The sequence below is a fragment of the Pristiophorus japonicus genome, chromosome 7, assembly GCF_044704955.1.
Source record: "Pristiophorus japonicus isolate sPriJap1 chromosome 7, sPriJap1.hap1, whole genome shotgun sequence".
Classification (NCBI taxonomy): domain Eukaryota; kingdom Metazoa; phylum Chordata; class Chondrichthyes; family Pristiophoridae; genus Pristiophorus; species Pristiophorus japonicus.
Genome location: NC_091983.1, coordinates 21,124,229 through 21,136,962, shown reverse-complemented (window position 1 = coordinate 21,136,962; position 12,734 = coordinate 21,124,229).

Here is a 12,734-nt window from a genome sequence, read left to right as displayed (position 1 = left end):
ACTGGCGAGATGATGCCTTCCCTCAGCAGGCGGTCCAATTCGCCTTCTATCTTTTCCCGCATCACGTACAGCACCGCTCTGGCCTTGTGGTGTACTGGCCTGCCGTCCGGGTTTATGTGAATCACTACCTTGGTCCCCATGAAAGTGCCAATGCCGGGTTGAAATAGTGAGTTAAATTTGTCCAGGACCTGTGAGCATGATATTCGCTCCACAGAAGAAATTGCATTGACATCGCCCCATTTCCAGTTCATGACAGCAAGCCAATTCCTCCCCAGCAGTGAGGGACCATCCCCCGGGACAATCCAGAGTCGCAACCTGTTCTCCGAGTCTTTGTGGGACACGACTACCATGGCGCTGCCTAGCACCGGAATAATCTGCTTTGTATATGTCCGTAGCAGTGCATCAATCGGCAATAATTTTGGCGTCCTGGCCTTGGACTCCCACAACTTGTCAAACTGCTTCATACTCATCAGGGACTGGCTGGCCCCCGTGTCTAGCTCCATTGAAACTGGGATGCCATTGAGGAGCACTTTCATCATTATCGGTGGCGTCCTGGTGTCTGAACTGCATATCTGCTCCACAGGAACTCGCTGAACTTCAGCTTCCAGCAATTTCCACTAGTATTCATTTGGCCTTGTAGGGCTTACATTAGGCCCGTCCTCCTTGTACATCAACCTGGCTGCAGGCTTCCTGCACATACGTGCCAAGTGACTGCTGACTTTGCAGTTTCTGCAGGTATATTGCTGATACCTGCAAGCTCTGGCTGTGTGTTTGACTCCACACCTCCAACATGAGCCGTTGTTGGAAACAAAAGGTCCATTACCAGTTGATCGTCTCTGACTGTCTCTGTGACTGTCCTTAAGCCCACCATTGACAGGTGTTGATGGCCGCATTGTCCCTTGTGATGGCATGAATCGCCGTTCAGCTAGCCAGTGCTTCTGTTGAATTCCCCCTTTGGGTTCGACTACATGCTCAGGCATGTCCAATTGCCCCTGTCTGCCCGAAGAACTGTGTGCCGCGTTAACAATGTTGACTCCCTGTCCATTTGCTGCATTTTAACCAAGATTTTTGTCAAACATCATTCTGGTCTCTTCCTCCCCTGAGATAAATGTCTGGCTTATCAAAGCCGCCGTTTCCAGGGTCAAGTCTTTGGTCTCAATCAGTTTCCTGAAAATCAGCGTGCCCGATGCCCTCAATAAAAAAGTCTCGCAGCATCTCCGCTCTGCATGCATCTGGAAACTTATACCGGCTCGCCAGTCGCCGGAGGTCTGCCACGAAGTCTGGAACGCTTTGCCCTTCTCGCCGCCGTTGCGTGTAAAACCATTATCTCGCCATGTGCATGCTGCTTGCCGGTTTAAAGTGTTTCCCGATCAAATTACTGAGCTCTTCTAAAGTCTTGTCTGCCGGCTTCTCTGGCGCTAGAAGGTCCTTCATCAGGGAGTACGTCCAGGATCCACAAACCGTCAGGAGATGAACCCTGCGTTTGTCGGCCGAATCCTGTCCCAACCATTCCTTAGTGATGAAACTTTGCTATAGTCTCTCAATAAAATCGTCCCAATCATCACCAACACAGTACCTCTCGTCTGTGCTGCTAGTGGCCATGCTCGCATGGTTTAAATCCCAGTTTCTCGTCGCCACTAATATGTTCTTTCTATACAGTACAAATGCATACGAGGCCCATACTAGAGAGAAGGTCACTCTGTGACCAGTAATCTTTATTAGCCAGCACTGAGGTGGAGAAGATGGGTGGAGCTCCCCTTTTATACCTGAAAGTCCAGGTTAAGAGTGTCTCCCACAAGTTCACCACCTAGTGGTCAGTGTTCTCACGGTGTACAATTTTGGTCAGTTTATACATGGATTACACTGACAGTTGAATACATGACACCCAGCATCTTTAAAAGAATATGGAGGGCGATGGCCCAGGAGATGTCAGCGGCAGGCATGGTGGCCAGAACTGGCACACAATACTGCAGAAAGTTCAACGACCTCACGAGGGTCGTCAGGGTGAGTACCCTTCATGTTTATGTAGGCCTGCCATGGTTGCAATATCAGTGTCTCACATAGTGTTACGTTTTTAATTGAGCTGGCCCTTCTCAATGTGTTGCAGACCATGGTGTGGGTTGTTGAATCCAGCAGAAAGCTGGAGGCTGAGTTCACCAGCCATTTCCTCTGCATTCAGGATGCATGTACCCGCTTGTGCCCTAATCATTGTCTACCCTTCTCGCACTCCACTCCCACTGTTAATATGCATTGTCCAAACATCACCCTGAACTGCTATGCTACCTGCCTCTCACATCATCCCAGTCTTTGAAAGAGCTCAGTCAACAGCCACACAGATTGAACTGAAGACATTTGTACATCCACACAGTGGCAGCTATTGAACTATGGAAGGCACATGTGGCACAACAAGAGGTGGACCCTCACTGAACCCTTCTTCGTGCTCTTATTGCAGGCCAAGCTTTCTTATAATAGAAGGGAGCAACATCGAACAGGAGGTGGACAGCCGCAACTGTTGGAGCTCACCAACGTCGAGCAACGAGTGTCGACCCTCATGGGCACACCTGTTCGCGCAGTGGCCGGGGGTGATGCCGAGCCCCCTTCGGGTAGTGAGGCTATGGGATTGACACTTGCGACTGATGTGACTTCCTTGACCCCTAATATCAAGTGTCCTAGTCCCTTTACATATACAGGTCCGATGCCACCTACCGGTTATCACCCAGCCTCCTCCCCTGCTGCTGACCACACGTCTGTTGTTTACTGCTTACAGATGACCAGCCAGAAGCGGGCCATCCTTCCCGTGACATCTGGCCACGGTGGAGATGATGAGGGAGGGGAGCATAGTCTGCTGCCTGAGTATCAGAGCCCACAAGTCATACAAGGTGGGGACACAACATCGGGGGACGAAGGCGATTTCCCGGGGTTTGAGTACTCTGAGGCTCCTGGCCCCCGTGGCCTACAGCAACGCCGAGTGGGGGTGAAGCCCGGAGGCCAGCTCCCCGGAGGATGAGTCGGCACAGTAGTCCTGCTGAAGAACAGGCAGACGTGGACCTGGACTTGGTGGCAATGTCCAGGGAGAACACGGAAATGCACCGCGAGCTCATGGGTGCTTTGGGTAGGGTCCCGCAAAGCATAGACAAACTTGCTGTGAGAGGCCGCCTCACGCATTGTCTGTGCATCTGAAGACTCCAGCGAGGCCATCCTTGCCCACTCATAGAGGCAGATGTGCTCCGGCAGCGACAGTGGCGTTCCAGAGTGTGTGGCGCGTGTCATGGGTGACGCGGCAGCAGCGAGCGCATTGCAGGCACAAGCTACGCTGCAGCTTGGTGATGTCATGCGGTCACTGATTGCAGCTGTCCTCTCTGTCTTCCCCACTGTCCAATGGGGAAGTGACATTGCCGAAGCAGGCCAGCAAGTTGTGGTGACACATCGTGCTCCTGATGCTGAGGCCCAGCCCCATGTGAGTGTCATTGGTACCCAGGACATACAAAGTGCTATCCTTCCACAACATGACAGCATTCCGGCTCTGATCCACTGACTCTCCCACCGTGCACCTTACGCGGTCCACACCCGAGACATCAGAGACTGCTGCTGCTGATGCTGAAGCTGAAACACCACAGTCCACAGCCAGGCCTTCCAGGCCCTGTACTGGGCCATCTATACTGTCTAGCCCACCAACACAGCAGCCCTCAAGCAGCCTTGCTGTAGGCTCTGAGGCCTCATTGAGAAGGAACAGCAGGCATGGGAGCGGGATGAAGGGAAGAGGGGTTGAAAGCTCAGGGCAAGTCCCATTAAGGGGTAGGACAACATTGTGGAAATGCGCTGATGTATTGTCATGAAGCATGTAAATAGTTGAGTTTCATGAATCCACTTCATTGTTCTTGAATGCCCTGCAGCAGAGTGCTGTTTCTTGTATGTTTTTGTTTTGGTGGGAGGAGGAATGTTTGTTACTTTGTTGGAGTAAATTGTCACTTTGACCCTTTGCCATTGATGTTGTGTGTATCATTCCAAAGTTCACCGGAGATGTCACTGAAACATTTGTGAGATACTGCTCTCACTCAAGATGAAAGCATCACGTTCGCTCCCTGGATGCACCGCGTGTGGTCGCACACCAGCTTGATATTTAGGGAGTGGTATCCCTTTCGGTTTCTGAATACCTCTGCATTGTCCAATGGTGTTCGCAAGGCCACGTGTGCACAGTCAATGGCTCCTTGAACCCTCGGGAAGCTTGCAATTCTGCCAAACCCACATGCCCGCTCATTCTGGCTGTCCCTGCTCATTGGGAACTTTATGAAGTCCATTCAGTGGCCGTACAGAGCCTTCGTGACGTGCCGAATGCAGCGATGTGCAGTGTCTTGAGAGATGCTGCCTGGAAGGTGCCGGAGGCATAGAAGGCCAGCGCCACAGTGACCTTCACTGCGATGGATAGCGCAGTCCTCTTGGCGCTGGAAGGATGTAGGTCTGTCTGTAGGAGATGGCACATCTCTGTCAGCACTTCCTTTCGGAAGCACGGCCTTCTCACACACTGCTCCTCAGAGAGCTGGAGGTATGAGCATTGGTGCCTGTACACCCGTGGGGAGTAAGCCCTCATCCCCCGACGTCTTCGGCCTCTCCTTATCCATAGGCCGACATGGCCAAGAGCCCTTCTTCTATCTTGACGCCGCCTAGCAATAGCATAGAACATGATACACCGGTGAACTAGTAATGCCCCCATTAAATTCTCTCACTGAAGCTGTAAGGACAGTGTAATGGCAGATAAATCTGCCGCTTTCAAGTCAGAGCTTCGCGCACCATGTGTGCGTAATCATTGCAGTCAATGTGACCAGTGATGTAGGATCTTCCTCCTTCCATTTAAATACGACACACATACCACCTGCTGCACCCTGGGAATGCCTGGTTTTTCAGGCATTTCTTGGGGCGGGCGTATAATGAGGCGTTCGGGCCTAATTTTACATCTGGGGCGCTAGCGGAGTGTTGCACGATTATTGACATCATGCTCTCAATGAAACTAGAGGGCGGGCCGGTAAGATTTTGCGCCACCACAAACTATGAGCCGAATTTGACGACCAGGCGGTAAAACCTGGACGCCCGCCGTACCGCCTAGAAACACCCTTTAACTAATTTACTTTGTGTTTTACTTTGATGGCAGTTTACCGCTGGTGGTAAATTTCACAGAATCATATGTGATTGCACAGAAAGAGGCCATTCAGCCCACTGTCTCTGTGCCAATGTGGCAAATCCTATATTAACAGCTGAACAGCAGGTTTGCCTGATTGCTGTATAACTGGTACCCAAATAGTCTTGATGACTATGAAGCGGGAAATCCTGGCTTCTGTTCTATTGAGAAACTCTGAATGGACCCGAGGAAATTGAGAAAAATTAGAGCTCGGGATTTAAAATGACAGATTTGGAATTGGTTTACTTTCAGAACAATTATTTTAAACAAAACAAGACTTGGGGCTAGAAATTGCATAGTGCCCCGTTAGGGGCAATAACTTTTGTCGGAGCACTAAAGCAAGCGCTATCGCTCCCCTTCGAGCGCTATATACAGCAGACATCTCAAAGCACTGGAGAAGTACCACCGGCGCTGCCTCCGCAAGATCCTGCAAATCCCCTGGGAGGACAGACGCACCAACGTCAGTGTTCTCGCTCAGGCCAACAACCCCAGCATCGAAGCACTGACCACACTCAACCAGCTCCGTTGGGTGGGCCACATTGTCCGCATGCCCGACACAAGACTCCCAAAGCAAGCGCTCTACTGGAAGATTTGTCACAGCGAGCGAGCCCCAGGAGGGCAGAGGAAATGCTTCAAGGACACGCTCAAAGCCTCCCTGATAAAGCATAACATCCCCATCGGCAACTGGGAATCCCTGGCCCAAGGACCGCTCAAAGTGGAGGAAGAGTATCCGAGAGAGCACTGAACACAATGAGTCCCATCGCGGAGAGCATGTAAAAACCAAGCGCAGACTGCAGAAGGAGCGTGCGGCAAACCAGACTCCCCACCCACCCCTTCCCTCAACCACTGTCTGCCCCACCTGTGACAGAGACTGTAATTCCCGTATTGGACTGTTCAGCCACCTGAGAACTCAGTTTTAGAGTGGAAACAAGTCATTCTCGATTCCGAGGGACAGCCTATGATGATGATGATGTTGATGAGGGGGTGATGGTGGAAGAGCGCTGCACAATGTCCCGTGCAGCGCTGTCGGTTTTACAGGCGCCTTCCCTCCCTTAAAAGGAATGGCCAATGCTGTGGTCATCGAAAGCACCTGCGATACACACATAGCTGCCCCAAGCACTCTAAGAAAGTGCAGGGCCGAGCAATCGTGGGTTCCAAAGAAATCAAAATACAATATATATAGAAACATAGAAAATAGGTGCAGGAGTAGGCCATTCAGCCCTTCGAGCCTGCACCACCATTCAATAAGATCATGGCTGATCATTCACCTCAGTATCCCTTTCCTGCTTTCTCTCCATACCCCTTGATCCCTTTAGCCGTAAGGGCCATATTTATCTCCCTCTTGAATATATCCAATGAACTGGCATCAACAACTCTCTGCGGTAGGGAATTCCACAGGTTAACAACTCTCTGAGTGAAGAAGTTTGTCCTCATCTCAGTCCTAAATGGCTTACCCCTTATCTTTAGACTATGTCTCCTGATTCTGGACTTCCCCCAACATCGAGAACATTCTTCCTGCATCTAACTTGTCTAGTCCCGTCAGAATTTTATATATTTCTATGAGATCCCCTCTCATCCTTCTAAACTCCAGTGAATACAGGCCCAGTCGATAGTCTCTCCTCATATGTCAGTCCAGCCATCCGGGGAATCAGTCTGGTGACCCTTCGCTGCACTCCCTCAATAGCAAGAATGTCCTTCCTCAGATTAGGAGACCAAACTGAACACAATATTCCAGGTGAGGCCTCACTAAGGCCCTGTACAACTGCAGTAAGACTGCCCTGCTCCTATACTCAAATCCCTAGCTATGAAGGCCAACATAACATTTGTCTTCTTCACCGCCTGCTGTACCTGCATGCCAACTTTCAATGACTAATGTACCATGACACCCAGGTCTCATTGCACCTCCCCTTTTTGCCGCCATTCAGATAATATTCTGCCTTCGTGTTTTTGCCCCCAAAGTGGATAACCTTACATTTATCTACATTATACTGCATCTGCCATGTGTTTGCCCACTCACCTAACCTGTCCAAGTCACCCCGCAGACTCTTAGCGTCCTCCTCACTGCTCACACCGCACCCAGCTTAGTGTCATCTGCAAACTTGAGATATTACACTTAATTCCTTCATCTCAATCATTAATGTATATACTGGGGACATAATAAAATTTTGGCCTACCTGACCACCGCTGCCTTTAATTAGCGCTCTCCAAGCGGCCGGCCGAGGTGACAACGCCTCCTGCAGCAGCCGTTGTTGACACCCGGCGATGCTGCTGAGGGTGGAAGTAAATTTTACATCCGGGGCAATAACTGGGAGCTGAGCACCGGATGATGTCACGATATCCGGGGAGCAGGAGATCGAGGTGGTAAGTTTTAGCGCTTGCACAAACCCGCCATGGAAGTTTGCAGGCGTCACTGATTTTGCCGTGCCCAGTCGGTAAGCCCTTAGCGTCCAATGTCGCCCCCTGGAAATGCTAACGGGAGGCACAAACTAGGCTAGTTTTTCTCCCTTAGTCTTTTTGAATGAATGTTTGAAGGGATTTTGCTATTTAAAAATGACAAGGGCCATGTTCATTTTTTGTTGGGATTCTAATGGTACTTTTCCTCGTGACTGGATTATGATTCCATATTGGGAGGTAAAGAAAGGAATGGCATCAGAGGCCCTCATCCTGTCATCGATATTCATTGTTTAACCACAATTATTGAAGTACAGTTTCAGTTTTTATAAAAGGGTGTACTGATTCACTCTTTACACAAACATTTTCCAATCAACGAAAAATGGCTCCAATAAATTAACACATATAGAGCTAAACTCAACTTAAAATTTGAGCCTTGCTACAAAAGGGAAGGTATGTAGGCTATAAGGGTTGGATTTTCCACTCCCTTGTTAGCACAGTGCTTTGAAGTGCCTACTGTAGATAGGCCATGTCTCTGAAGCAGATAGGCGGGCGCATGCCACTATTCCCCTGTTGACTATAAGCTTGGTGCCTAGCTTGAGATCCTGGTCTTCGAACATCTTTTCCTCAGTTGGCCGAAGGCTGCACTGACACACTGAATGCGGTGTTACATTTCGTCATCGATGTCTGTCCTTGCTGATAGTAGGCTCCCAAGATATGGAAGATGGTCCACGTTGTTGCGGTCTCAACCTGGATCTTGATAACTGGGAGCAGTACTGAGTGGCAGGGGCAGGTAGTTAGAGGACCTTTGTCTGACTGAAGTTTAATGTGAGGCCCAGACTCTCGTACGCTTCAGTGAAGGTGTCATTGATGGTTTTGAGTTCGGACCCCGAGTGTGCACAAACGCAAGCGTCATTTGCATATTGTAATTCAAAATGACAGTCAAGTCCACTTACGGCCCAAGCACTCAAGGTCCTATTCCACTGAGAGCCAAGAAAGGAGAGGTGCTCATCAAGGACAGAAAGGCAGTCAGTGCCCGCTTATAGGAGCACTTCGAGGATCTTCTCAAGCAAGACTCTGTCTTTGCGTGAGTGTCCTTGACTCCATCCCACAGCATGTTACCCATCACCACCTGGCATGAGGTTGAAAAGGCCATCCGGCAACTGAAAAACAGTTATTGAATGGCTATATTGAACGGCTCAGCAATCTAAGTTGGTAGAAATGTTAGAGAATGCGGAGCAGCAGAGGTCAAAATCGGCCAGTGGTATGGACTAGAAGGGCCGATCTGCGGTCCAGAACAGATCAGCCACAAACCGGGAATAACCAGTAAGGGGGAAGTGGTCACAAGCGTCTGGTCTGTAAGCAGGAATCACTTGCGGTCGGGTTTAACAATGTTCGAGGGTCAGAAGTAGAGCAGGAGCCATGCTCTTGTCTCCCTCTCTCTCTGCCCCTTTCCCTCTCTGTCTCTGGCTCCCTTTCCTTACCTGTGAAATGTCGCTGTATGCCTTTCACAGTATCTCACTTCACTCCCTTATCTGATACTTTATCTCTCACACATTCCTCTGTCCCCACTTGCTTGGTTGGATCTTTTCTTGCTGCAAGTCTTGTATCCTCTCCTACTCCTTCCCCGAGACAGATTTCCAACCATTTGATAATGGGAGAAATTAATTTGGATCTGGCTCAAACTTGGAGCTCAGCATTAAACAGGTGCACTGATTTCCCTGCCCAGTTCTCTAACCTGCCATCCTGTTGAGGAGTCCATAACAAGAGTGAAATCTAGCCAAAATTTACCCTGATGCCTCTGCAGAGAAGATTTGTCAGGTTTAAACATTTTTTTGGCATTTTGAAAGTTGTACATATATAGCTTGACAGAAAGATGTATTAACAGGCACGGATATATTTTTGAAATAGATGTTAACTACAGAAGACAGACGGAAAATTAATCTAGGGACAAGCATTAATGAATTATGATGATCCTGGAAATGGCATTGGTGGCTTGGCATGGAGTGATAATTGTGAAACCAGAAGAGGAACTGTTAAAAAAAATCCAGCTGTCATTCTTCATTCTTGTTCTGGCTTCTTTCAATGATTTGCAAAAACAGTATTCCCTTAGTACTAGCAAGTGCTACAGTATTCCCTTGAGTGTCAGCTGTGACTCAATGGGTAGCACTCATGTCTTTGAGTCAGCAGGTTGTGGTTTCACGTCCCATTCCAGAGACTTGAGCACAAAAAAAACATCTAGGCTGACAGTCCAGTGCAGTGCTAAGGGAGTGCTGCACTGTCGGGGGTGCCATCTTTTGGATGAGACATTAAACCGAGGCCCCTTCTGCTCTCTCAGTTGGAGATAAAAGATCCCAAGGCAAAATTTCGAAGATGAGCAGAGGAGTTGTCCCTGATGTCCTGGCCAATATTTATCCCTCAATCAACATAACAAAATAACAGATGATCTGCTCATTATCACATTGCTGTGTGTGGGAGCTTGCTTGTGCACAAATTGTCTGCTGCGTTTCCTACATTACACCAGTGACTACACAACAAAAGTACATCATTGGCTGTAAAGTGCTTTCAGATATCCGGTGGTTGTGAATGGCGCTATATAAATCCAAGTCTTTTTTTCTTTTACTAAGATGTCCTGCAGTATTGCCTTAGTACTTACAAGTACGACAGTATTCCCTTAGTACGAACAAGTACTAAATATTCCCTTAGTACAAACAAAGTCAATATTTCTTGAAGAATTTACTTTCTCAATTAAATCCTTTCTACCACTGTTGACTCCTCCATCACCAGTGACACCAAGCCCTGGTTGAAGAAGAATTTCCTTCAACTGAACTCCAACCAAAACCATCCCATTTGCCTCCGACCAACAAGTTAGGAGCTTAGCCCCCAACTCTACCTGGCTCAGACAGAGTATAAAAGCAGGCAAGTCTTGCTACAGTTATACAGGGTATTGGTGAGGCCACATCTGGAATACTGCGTGCAGTTTTGGTTTCCATATTTACGAAAAGATATACTTGCTTTGGAGGCAATTCAGAGAAGTTTCACTAGGTTGATTCCGGGGATGAGGGGATTGACTCATGAGAAAAGGTTGAGTAGGTTGGGCCTCTACTCATTGGACTTCAGACGAATGAGAGGTGATCTAATCAAAATATGTAATATTATGAGGGAGCTTGACAAGGTGGATGCAGAGAGACTGATAGGGAGACTAGAACTAGGGGGCATGATCTTAGAATAAGAGGCCGCCCATTTAAAACAGAGATAAGGAGGAATTTCTTCTCTCAGAGGGTTGCAAATCTGTGGAATTCGCTGCCTCAGAGAGCTTTGGAAGCTGGGACATTGAATAAATTTAAAACAGAAATAGACAGTTTCTTAAACGATAAGGGGATAAGGGGTTATGGGGAGCGGGCGGGGAAGTGGAGCTGAGTCCATGATCAGATCAGCCATGATCGTATTAAATGGCGGAGCAGGCTCGAGGGGCCGTATGGCCTACTCCTGCTCCTATTTCTTATGTTCTTATGTAAGTGTGGTAGCAAGAATTTCATTGTGAAAATAACTTGCTCTATGGAAAATAAAGAATGGGCCTTAACTTACGGTCGGAGGCTTCTTGCGGGCGGATTACTCTGAACGGCACAAAAAAAATACGCACCTACCTGGATCCATGGAGACTCACGCTCCTGGGCCTTTATGCATAGACATGCGCAGCCGTCCATGTATCCCAGGAGTGCAGGCAGTTCGCAAGCACCCCTGGGATCACATGGGCCGACCCGACCAATGAAAAAGGAAATCCTCATTCATGCTTATGGGGATTCAGTAAGTACCGAACCCCCATAAGCATGAATGGGGATCACATAACAAACACAGTTACATACCAAATAAATAAATGAAAATTAATTAAAACACAATTTAATTAAACATTTTGAAAAATAAATTTAAATGTTTTAAAGGGGCTAAACATAGTCATTTATTTTACAGGTGTTTTAATATTTAACTAATTGAAAAAAAATTATGTTTATTTTCATTTAAGCTCTTGCATTGGTAAAAGCAGGCCTTATGCCTTATTCCTGCTTTTACTAGGCATAAAATTTTCACGGGCTTTTGCTGGGGAGTAGCCAAACTCTCCACCCTCGGGTATAAGCTTCGCGTGTGAAAACCCAGAACTTGGGCGGCCTTTACGGACACATTCCCATCACGTACACACCCATAGACACCGGAAAAAACAGGCCATTGTATCAAATAAACTGTTGCTGCAAAGTTGTGCTTTGGGACTTCAATGAGGCTGTGCTGAATTCCAAGTTTTTCACAGTTTGAAGATGAATTTTCACCAGTCCGTTGCTAGTGCTTTGGGAATACTGATTGCTAATTGTTTACTTTGAAAGGAGCTAGAAAAAAACAGATGGAATTTCTTAAAGAAAAAACTGTTCCTCTTCTAGTTTCACCATTATCAGTCCAAGCCAAGACATCAATGACACTTCCTGGATTATGATAATAGTTCATCAATATCTCATCATCACCACTCTCAGATAGATAGTGAGAGGACAAAACTAGTAGTGTTGCAGGAATGCTAGTTCCCAGATTAATTATTGGCCAAGCAGTCCAGTGCGAACAAACAGTTGTCACACTTATCCACCCTGTTCCCATATCCATTCAACGCCTTTTCAGTCATCCATCTGAACAATGTAATCCTGAATGCTGATTACAGGGAGAAAGTTTAGGTTGTTTGCACCTTCCGTTCGTGACCCAGGGGGCGCTAATGGGGCACAAACAAATTTTTGCCCGGGTGCAGTGGCGCGAAGTTCCGTGGGAGTTTAGCGGTGGCGGTAAGTGGTAGCACCCCGCTCCTACCGGTAGCACCCAGGGCTGCTGTGCGGCAATGATGAGCGAATATTTGGGAGCGCCCCGTGAAGCTGCCATAGGCTGGAGGCTGCTCACGGGGCGAAAATTAAAAGGGAGGTGCAGCAGTTAAAAATAAATGGCCGACTTACCGGTTGTGGACTTCTTGATTGTAGATCGTGGGGTCCATGCCGGGGAGTGCCGGGCCGCTGCCACATAGCAACCTGCCCCCTGGTGGTCCAGCAATGGACCCATTTCCCACCCGCAGAGTCAGCAGCTTGGTCTTCCCCTTTAATGGAAGCAGAGGATGCGTAGCGCTGAAAACTTTGTGTCCCTTTGCGGC